Source organism: Dermacentor silvarum, chromosome 9, assembly GCF_013339745.2.
Source record: "Dermacentor silvarum isolate Dsil-2018 chromosome 9, BIME_Dsil_1.4, whole genome shotgun sequence".
Taxonomy (NCBI): domain Eukaryota; kingdom Metazoa; phylum Arthropoda; class Arachnida; order Ixodida; family Ixodidae; genus Dermacentor; species Dermacentor silvarum.
In genome coordinates, this window is record NC_051162.1 from 67,932,611 (window position 1) to 67,942,287 (window position 9,677).

Genomic DNA, 9,677 nt, shown 5'->3' on the forward strand with positions numbered 1-9,677 from the left:
ACAAACTATTGTGGGAAAAATTCCCTCTGCCGCATTGGACCAAAGACGTCCGCAGATTTGTTGGCTTCTTTTCTTATTTCCGGCGTTTTGTCAAGAACTTTGCCGACATTGCCCGTCAGCTAACCCAGCTCCTGCAGAAGGACATCACATTCTCATGGGGTCCTGAACAAGCCGATGCATTGCGCAGGCTCCCCAGATTGCTTACCACTCCTCCCATCTTGGCGCATTTGGAGCCGACAGCGCAATCCAGACGTTCGAACCGACGGAACTTCGAAATACTATGCCCTCTCGCTCAGCGGCAACAAGGCCAAGACTGCGTCTTCGCCTACGCCAGTCGCCTCCTCTCCCTTTCCGAGCGCAAGTTCTCGATCACTGAACGTGAATGCCTTGCCCTATAGTTTGGGTAGCCACAAAATTTCGACCGTACTTGTTTGACCGCACCTTTTCTCGCTAATCACCAAACACCATGCGCTGTTCTGGCTCTCGTCCCTCAAAAACCTGACTGGACGACTAGGTCGCTGGGCGCTAAAGCTTCAAGACTACAACTTTGATGTCCTTTACAAGTCCGGCGCCATGCACCAGGACGCCAATGGCTATCACGTCATCCCGTCGATGCTCCCGACTCCACCGTCCACGATTCCGACGCCTGCGTACTTGCCCTCTCCGACTTGAGTGACATACGCAATTAACCGCTCAGCGATGCAATCTTGCAGTTCATCGTCGATCGTCTACGCGTTACTCGCTCCGACCCGCCCCTCCACCTGTTCGTGCTCCTTGATCGCATTATCTTTCGTCGCAATACTAACCCCGACGGTCCCTAGCTTCTGCTCGTAGTACCTACCACCATCCGTTCTACTCTCCTCCACCAGGTCCACGATGCCCCAACAGCCGGACACCTCGGAGTGTCCCGTAAATGCGACCGCGTGCGGCGTCGGTTCTCCTGGCCAGGCCTTTACAGTTCTGTACGCCCGTATGTTGCTGCTTGTGAGTCCTGCCCGCGGCGCAAGCGCCCGTCCTTGTTGCCCGCGGGTCTTCAGCCTATCGACATTCCAACTGTCCCGTTCTACCACGTGGTCGCCGATCTTGTTGGACCAATAAGGATTTCTTTTACGGGTAACCAGTGGATTGCCGTAGCTACTGACTACACCACAAGATATGCCATCACCGAGGCACTGCCAACAAGCGGTTACACTGACGTCGCGGACTTTCTGCTTCACGATGTCATTCTCCACCACGGCGTACCCCGACCACTGCTGACTGATTGCGGTCGTTCATTTCTTTCAAAAGCCGTTGACGAAGTCCTTCGTTCGTGTTCCATCTTCACGGAATATATATAGAGCGAAGCCAAGATGGCGGAACAACAACCACACGAGCGCTTCTTCGGGCGTCGTCTTCCTCTACTTGCTGGCACCTTCTCCAATGTACGGGAATGGCTTGTAACAATATGCTGCATACAAGCTTCCGTACAACGCAACGTAGCGACCGCTACACATTGGGATTGTCAGTTGACTTCTTTTATTAATAGAAATGTGGTATATGTAATTTTGTGCCCTCATAAGAGTATTTCCAATAAGCATAAATGGGTTTGCTGTATTAGAACGCAGTTGCCTGGAATTAACAGCTGTTTTAACAAGGCGTCAGTAGATAACACACAGGTACACATGTTTATAATTAGTGCAGTCACCATTGCGAAAATTACTTCAGTAGCCTGGGAATAGTTGGGATGAATAGGGAACGGCAACTACCCTCACTTCTGCTAAAGTATGACTGAAAGTGAAAATTAGGATAAACAGGCAAATAATGCCCATTTTATTTTTAATGTCAATTTGGACCTTTGCGCTCCAAGTATTGCTGCTCCTAATTGTACCTAAGTTGTCGTAGTTGAACTTTAATAATTTTAAAGCACGTTTAGATGTACCGCAATGTAGAGGGACTACAAGATTTAAAACCTTCTACGTGAATTAACGTTTTCTTACCTCGGCATCTTTTCCAAAAAAAGTCGTACGCAAAGACCCGATGCTTGTCACCGTCGCAGCCAGTGTAATACAGCATTCGATGCCTGACTCCAAATAAGCCTTCTCTGAAATCAAACCAATGTTTTTGGCATTCCCCTCCCTGCATAAGCCAATACCGGCAGTTCTTTATTCGTGGTCTTGGTCTCTTGCCCGGTACTGTGGTCGAGAAAGCAAGAGAAAAAGAAAGTCTGCGTTGTCACAATATTCATAGATAGATTTTTAAAAGAAAAAGGTTAGTTCTATTTCCCTTTCGACTTTAGTATCTGCTATTTTAACAACTGTTCACGTTCCTTCTGCCAAGGCACTGTATTCATCGTATGCATACATACTCAACCACAATTTATTTTTTTTGTTTTAGGAGGGCTGTGATTGAAAAAGGTACTTATTTTTCTTTATCTTTCCAGGATAATGGTCTAAGAACACTCGAGTAAAATTTAAATATCGTTCTTCTTTGTATCTGATCTTTTCTATTTTCGTCTTAAAGGCCATTGTTATATTGGCCAAACTATGCTTCATCAGTTCTCCACTTCACATCCACGCTCTCAGAATTTAAGATATGCTTCTTTTCATTTTGATCGTAAGTTGTACCGATTTGTGGCTGGCGTGTTTGACTTGCAATTTTTAGGGAGCAGGGAAATTATTTTTCTTTGCAGTGGGCCGTGACGCTATTGTCGTCATTTCCTTGGCGTGAATAAAGTGCCACTATTAGGGTGTACAAATTTATAATGAAAGTCTGTATGCCGCATCTAATCCTATCTAGAAATCTTGCCTTATATCAATGTATAGTGCCGAGCTTCCGTTTAACGGTGTGCTTTTATCGTGGTTAAGTGTCACAAAATACTCACTCACTGAATTTCTGTTCTGGAAAAAAAATATGCGCACCTATATTTTACTTTGATACTGTCTATTTGTTTTTTCTTGTTATATACATGTTATATCAAGGCTATTTCCAAGTGATCGACACAACGTTCCACATTTCTACAGGGATAACCTTCACCTCTTGGGACTCATAACTATACTGATTTCTGCCACGGTGATGCTTGCCACTTATATACGGGGAAATGGTAACTCACAATGGTAGTATTTACATTCACGATTGATGATATGTTTTCTTAGCTGACCACAGGCTCTATTTATTATTACATGTTCAACACTAGCTCTCCCGATGTCCGGCCACAATGTAGAATTTAGGACAACTTGAACAACATTCTTAATGCTGACGTTGTCGTAAAGTCAATGTGAGTCATTGAACGTTGTGAATCTAGCCAATTGACTTCAGTAGGTTAAAATAATGAGTATCTAAAAGTTGCGGTGTTTCGTACTTTAAAAAATACACTGCAATTAGCCACAAATTCTGGCCAAGGTGTGTCTAACGATGAACGCAGCATATGCTTCCTTGATAACATTCCGCTTCTTTATTGCCTCTTACTCGATTTCTGCGGACATGTTATTTTGTAGCATGACGTACTTTTATGAACATTTCGTGGCTTAGCTTCCGTGTAACCGCTAAGCGCTACAATCGCGAGGCACGGAAGCACAGTGACAAAATTGTAATGCAATAGTGCTAAATCACCATTGAATTGTTTAATACTATGCGGGCTTTTTCTCAGTTGGAAAAAAACCGCGCAAAAGGAAGCGGCAAGTAAATGCCTTTGTAGCGGTGCGACTATCGGCTCGAGAGCCGGTGAAGAAGAGGGCGCATATGCAAGTAGCGCGACATGAACATGTTGGCGCGCTCGGCCATAGAGGTCGAATCATTCTGCCGCTCCCATGAACCGCCGGCACCACCGCTGCCCTGCCTAAATAAACCGTGACTGCGGCGGCTACCTCGTCACGCCTCCTCGCCCCACTTCAGTGGGTATTTCTCAACCCGCTCAAAACATATTTAAAATTCTGCACAATTTACCCGATGTTATTTCATAATCAGTCACCCTTCAAAAAAATATTCGATGCATCTGACGGAGCGTGCTTATAACATACCTTTGGTCTGGTTCACTATGATGTACCATTCCATTTTGGACATTCGATTTCACATACTTGCGTTTAACACCCGGAATAGCAGGTCACCTATACTAAGACTACAGATGTGTTCGGTTAACGGCTCTGTTTTCTCCGGACTTGCGGCATGAAACCACAAACGCTACATAAGTTTCCTCACTGCAAACAATATACTCCTTTAATGTACGCTTTCAGAAGTGTATGCCTTTGGCTCTTCGCTTATGTTGGCAATATGCCGTGTGCCCCAGTTAATGCTAGCCAAGCGTTTCAATGAAATAAAGCTTTAAAAACACGCTACAAGATACAATTGCAAGGACAGTGGTGTTTGATCGTACGAGGCTTGACAACCGAATACCGTCGGTCGTGTACTTGCACCTTGCACCAAGTTTTTTAGCCTTTTTTTAGAAAGCTTGGATAACGTTAGCTGGGACTACTTATATTTCGATTGCAGCAACACAATTCTTGCGTTTAACAGTGTCCTGATATTTTAAGAATAAAGAGTAGCATTTGAAAGCCGATGGCTCTAGCTCTGCTTCTTACCGCTTTTCATTCTTCAACATTTCCTCTACCCATCAAAACTGTCTAAACAGGTTTGTATTTATATAACACGGAGTTATAAAATATTCGTCCGAGCAAAAGGTCTTTAGCACTAAAAAAAATTGTGGATGTCAGCAAAACGTTAGGTTGTCCGATACCCGTATCACACGTAATGAGTGTCACCGCGACGTCTTACAAGTGTTCCATGAAGAAGACAGAACTGTCTAATTGGCGTAGGTCAGATCCTAACAACACAGTGAGGGCAGTTGGTGGATGCGTAAGGCGTAGAAATCCCTGAACGCCCTGCTATGCCATATAGGTCATTATTAGGGATATTTAAAATTTTGTGAACGCAGAAAGAGAAAAAGAGGCTTTAAACTGTCTTATAAGTATGCAGTTAACCGTTAAGATGAACCAGAATGTGAGTTTTACTTTCTGTACTTACCCGGCAATAGTACTAAGATGATGGAGCCTTCGTTAAAAAAATTTGTAGGACGCTTAAGCTTCGCCTTAAAGAATGGAACGCGATAGTATTCAAAGATCCTTGACTGTTCCTCACTTCCCGGCAACTGCAGCTTATGTAACCTAATGCTTACCGGGAAACGCTGGCTATGAACCTATGCGCGAAGGCGCGCTTTCTGGTAGAAACGTGGTCTCTTTCGTGGGCCGGCCTTCTTTTATTGTTTGCACCTTTAATATTTCAGTCTGAGGAGATTTACCATAAAAGGCATGCACTAGCTGTCGGTGTTTTGTTTCATGACAATTGTTTGTGGGCTATGACTCTCAAAATTCCGAGGAATAACTTTGTAAAAAATGCAAGGCAAAGTGTGAGCAACTTTAGTGTTAAAATATATTTGGAAGGCCTGCGTGGTTGGGGTCATTTTCTCGGCCACAGGCGGCATTGCCGACACCGACGCTGGATTTTCTGCGACACGGGGCCCTAAACGCTATCACGTTAAAATATTATCAATACCAAGATGATGCGCAAAATCTGCAAATGTGTTTCTCCAAAAGAACGAATGTTGGTCTAGCATCGAAGGTGTCAATATGCGGGGAGTTACATGATTCCTGCCACTATCAAAATGCCGCATCATCCAAGCTTTCAAAATTCATGTCTCAGGTTTAACCATATTATAATGAAGAAGGCAGTCATCTTGCACATTGGAAGGTTGAACTGTGTGTAGATCCGAATTCAATATTTTGCATTTCTCCTGTTATTATTGATACAGCTGCTAAAGACAAGTGCACGGAAGGTACTCACTGGCTGGGCAAATTTTTGAACACTCCACTTCATTAGAAAATCTGTTGACATTTTCTGAGCAGACAAATCCTTTAGCACATTTATTTGAGGCCTTGATGTAGCTCCAGCCCAAGAGGACGGTGTCGCAGCCTTCTGCTGTGACTTCCTTTAGACATTTGGGATCTCTTGCATTGAAGCCTGAGAGAGTGACCCAATAGGTAGAACTTACTGTTTAAACATGAAACTATAATTTTCATAAGCAGGGTCACCGAGGTGCGAACGCCTCTGAGAGACAGTCAAATAAAGGTGATTATATTCACGCACACGCAAACCGGAAACATACATACATACATACATACATACATACATACATACATACATACATACATACATACATACATACATACCTACATACCTGTAGAGACAATGTTTTTCGATTCCGCCCCTCTTTAACTTTAAACTTTGCCTACACATCCCACCTACACCTTGCCCTTACTGTCGCCAAACATAAATACGGCACCTCGATTATTTACCCGAGGACATGAAACGAACGTTCTATCACGCATGAAAAAAAGATTAAACAAATGTGCAATAATTGTTTGTAATGCTCCCATTTAAAACATGAGCGCAACAATTTTCAAGATATATTCCAGTTAACATTACCTGTATCTCTATAAAGTTTACTTTTTACAAGCGCTGAATTCATTTGGCGCATTGTAAAACGTAGCGGAAAACCGGAGCATGAAACTTTCGAGCACTTTATAAAGGAATTTTGAACAAAGACAGTAGTTGATGCATATGCGCTCAATATCGTACACAAATTTGCGATAGCGTTGCCTCAAAATCAGCTGAAATTGGTCTTGCGGTCACATCTAGTTACGACAGGGCAGCTATCAAAATTATGCGCTGCTCGAAAACCATACTTATAAAGCTCCGAAGAAGCTGCAGACGTCATCTATTGCCAAGTTTGTAATTATCCCAAAGGCTCTAAATTTTGCATACACATTACTCAATGCATGCCTTTTAATTTTGTCAAATATAGACAGGTGGGCTTCAATATTTCAAAGAGCACTCCGATGATACCCTGTATATTTCTTATAACAAGTCGAAAAACTAAAAAAAAACAAGTGTTCAATATATTTTACAGTACTTTTGTTCCCGGCGATATTCCCAAATTTCGTGGAAGAATGAGCATAATGTCACTCCTGTTTTCGCGGAATTTGAAGTTAGTGCCTTTTGCCCTACTTTTATGACCCTGGAACACATTGCGGATAATGGCAGTGGGACGTTCAGGAACGCTTGTAAGAAGTACCATTCTACAAAGGTGATACAGTCCCTAAAAAGATAACACTTTATTTTTCGTGAGTCACCACATGCTTCATACTTTAATGAAATATGAGCACCGCGCCTCTCAAAGCTAATCGAGGAGACTGGGCAAAAGAAACTGCCTGCCTTCGTGAAAGCAAAGAAAAACAAAAACGTGTATGTGAGTATTGAGTACCTATTTTCAAAGCACATAATAAATCCACACATTTCAAAATTTTGATTCGTGCCACCCATAGAGCGGCCCCCATTGTCTAAAAAATGAATCTCTGCCAACTTTAGTCCTCGCAAGTAAACGAAGAAACTTTGAATAATTTCACATTAGACCTCTTAAGGGCTGAGAACGAGCGTTTAGCCATTTTAGTTTAGGCGTTTATTAACAAACAGAGCTCAAGATTTGCCTGCCGATCGCCCTCATTGTTCGCCACACTTCGCCAAATATAAAATTCGTGAGTATCACAGTTTTTTTACAGAAAACCGTGAATACTGACACCTAATGTTTTCGAGCACCTCTGTAGACGCACTAACAGCTTCGCTGTAAAAGCGTCCGCCCCCATGCACTCTGATATCGGGTTCGAATCACTGACCACTACGTTCGAGTGAGCTAGCTATTAAGGCACGTAGGCTTACGCTTCCTAAAGATATCATGTGTGGCACTTCATTAAACTCAGTGGCGTAAGCTCGAATTTTCGTAGAACGCTAGACGCTTTATGACTACTATCAGTTTTTATGAAGAGGAATGCACTAATTTCTTATCACTATATAGACCTGCTTGGCGTTACGCTGCTGAGAAAAAGGCCCAGGGTTGCCGACTGCGTCAACTGCATTCTGATGTCAAAAAGGCACGTGTTCCGTGCGTTAGGCCAATGCCACCAAGAGAGTAGTTATTGGTGGGGCGCGCGTTAACGAGACCCAAGGTGGCCAAGACTAATCCCAAACTTTCCACCACGTATGTCGTTGTACAGCTTCGGACGTTAAAGACCCCAATTAAATTCTCGAGGACACTATAGTTGAAAAGTAATTACTCATAGGCACCCCGTTTCTACTGATGTAATTATGTATTTTACCTATTTAACTTCCACAACAAAGAAATATATTGACTCACCTCTAGCAAGAAGATGACCAGGTAATAAACATGCAATTACAACAAGCTCTAATCCGTATGCACAGCCCATTCCTGTTATTCTTTATGCGCCCTGGCTGTCACAACAAGAACCATAACTTTATATGCAGGCACTTAGGCTGCAAAAGTAGCCACCACACCGGCAGCCTAGCCAGAGTCAATGTAATGGCGGCTAGATCCGACACAAACCGGTTGAGTCCTCCTGTTTAAGCGCTGTGGCCCACTGCTATCTGAAGATTTTGCTGAATTCGATGTGCGAATCGGTAGAGAGAGAGAGAAAGGGAGAGCGGAAAGAGTTGCCGTCCTACTATAGTACAGAGCTGGTCCTTTCGGTCAAGAGATTTCAAAACCCTTGTGTTGCGTAGTACGTCAAAATAAGCGTAGTTCAATGTGTATTCCTACGCTCTTTCAATCAAGAGACTAGAAAAATGATTGCAGCACAGTCTCGTATTTGTGCGATTGCGCGAGAGATTTTTATGATACTTTGTTATAGGCCATCCTAGCATTTCGAGGCAATTGTATTTGGTGCTTCCAGCTTGCATGTAAGAACTTCGTTGATAGCTGTGCAGCACCTGTTTGGTCTGGGTCAACGCAGACAAGAGAATAACGCATGAAAGCTGGTTACGTTAGAACTAAGTTAGAGTAAGGCTATATTGTTCTCTGCAAAAACGTGCTGCAAGAATCATAACCAACTAATAGCAGAAGGACAATTCAAAGCCCATGTTCCACAGGTCACAGATTATGCCCTTCGACCTCTTACGAAATATCAAAATAGCTTTCACATCAATGTGAAATAAAATAATGCATTTCTTGTGTCGTGGTTTTTCGTGCAGCATCATTGTAACACATAAGTATATAGTGGTAATTTCAATATTCCTCTCGCTAATACTGTATACGGTGAACTTCTACAATTCTGTGGTATCGAAATCTCGAACGCTGTTCTTTTTGTAATGATAAATTAACCTTGTTTTCCAAACGCACTAAATGAGCACTTTAAAGATGAATTTAGAAGTGTTTGACATAATGAAATTCATAAGACATGGACTCATTTGTATTTTTGCATGTATACATTTGTTGTTCTCAAAATTCTCTTGTACCGTGTATAATTTATTTTATTTTAAACCTGATTTAACAGTTCGTGATTGCATATTATCGGCCTTCCTAAATCTTCTCTCGGGTGGTGGCCGCATGGTTCGAGGCGTCGGGTTGTTCGTAGAGGCAGTGGTTGCGACGGCAACACGACTGGGAGTTTGTCACAGCACATCGGCATATGAGACGCTCGGCTAGTGGAACGTTGGACTGTGTGTTTAACTGCAGTTGCCCGGCCACATGTTGGAATTATTCGAGAACCACAACTGCCAGGGAAGAGAGCGTTGGAGAGCTCTGATGAAGCCGTAGCCTCTGAAGCTGTTCTCGGACTACATATCGCACGAGCACCCGT

General features: G+C 43.0%; 1 long non-coding RNA gene across 1 annotated transcript; it reads right to left on the bottom strand.

Annotated features, from left to right (window-relative positions):
• Nucleotides 1–1,826: 1,826 nt before the first annotated feature.
• Nucleotides 1,827–8,911, bottom strand: LOC119464768 (uncharacterized). The gene is made up of 3 exons (XR_005194576.2): nt 8,219–8,911; nt 5,812–5,988; nt 1,827–2,171 (listed from the first exon to the last, which is right to left on the bottom strand). It is a non-coding gene; the product is annotated as an uncharacterized LOC119464768 (long non-coding RNA).
• Nucleotides 8,912–9,677: the final 766 nt, after the last annotated feature.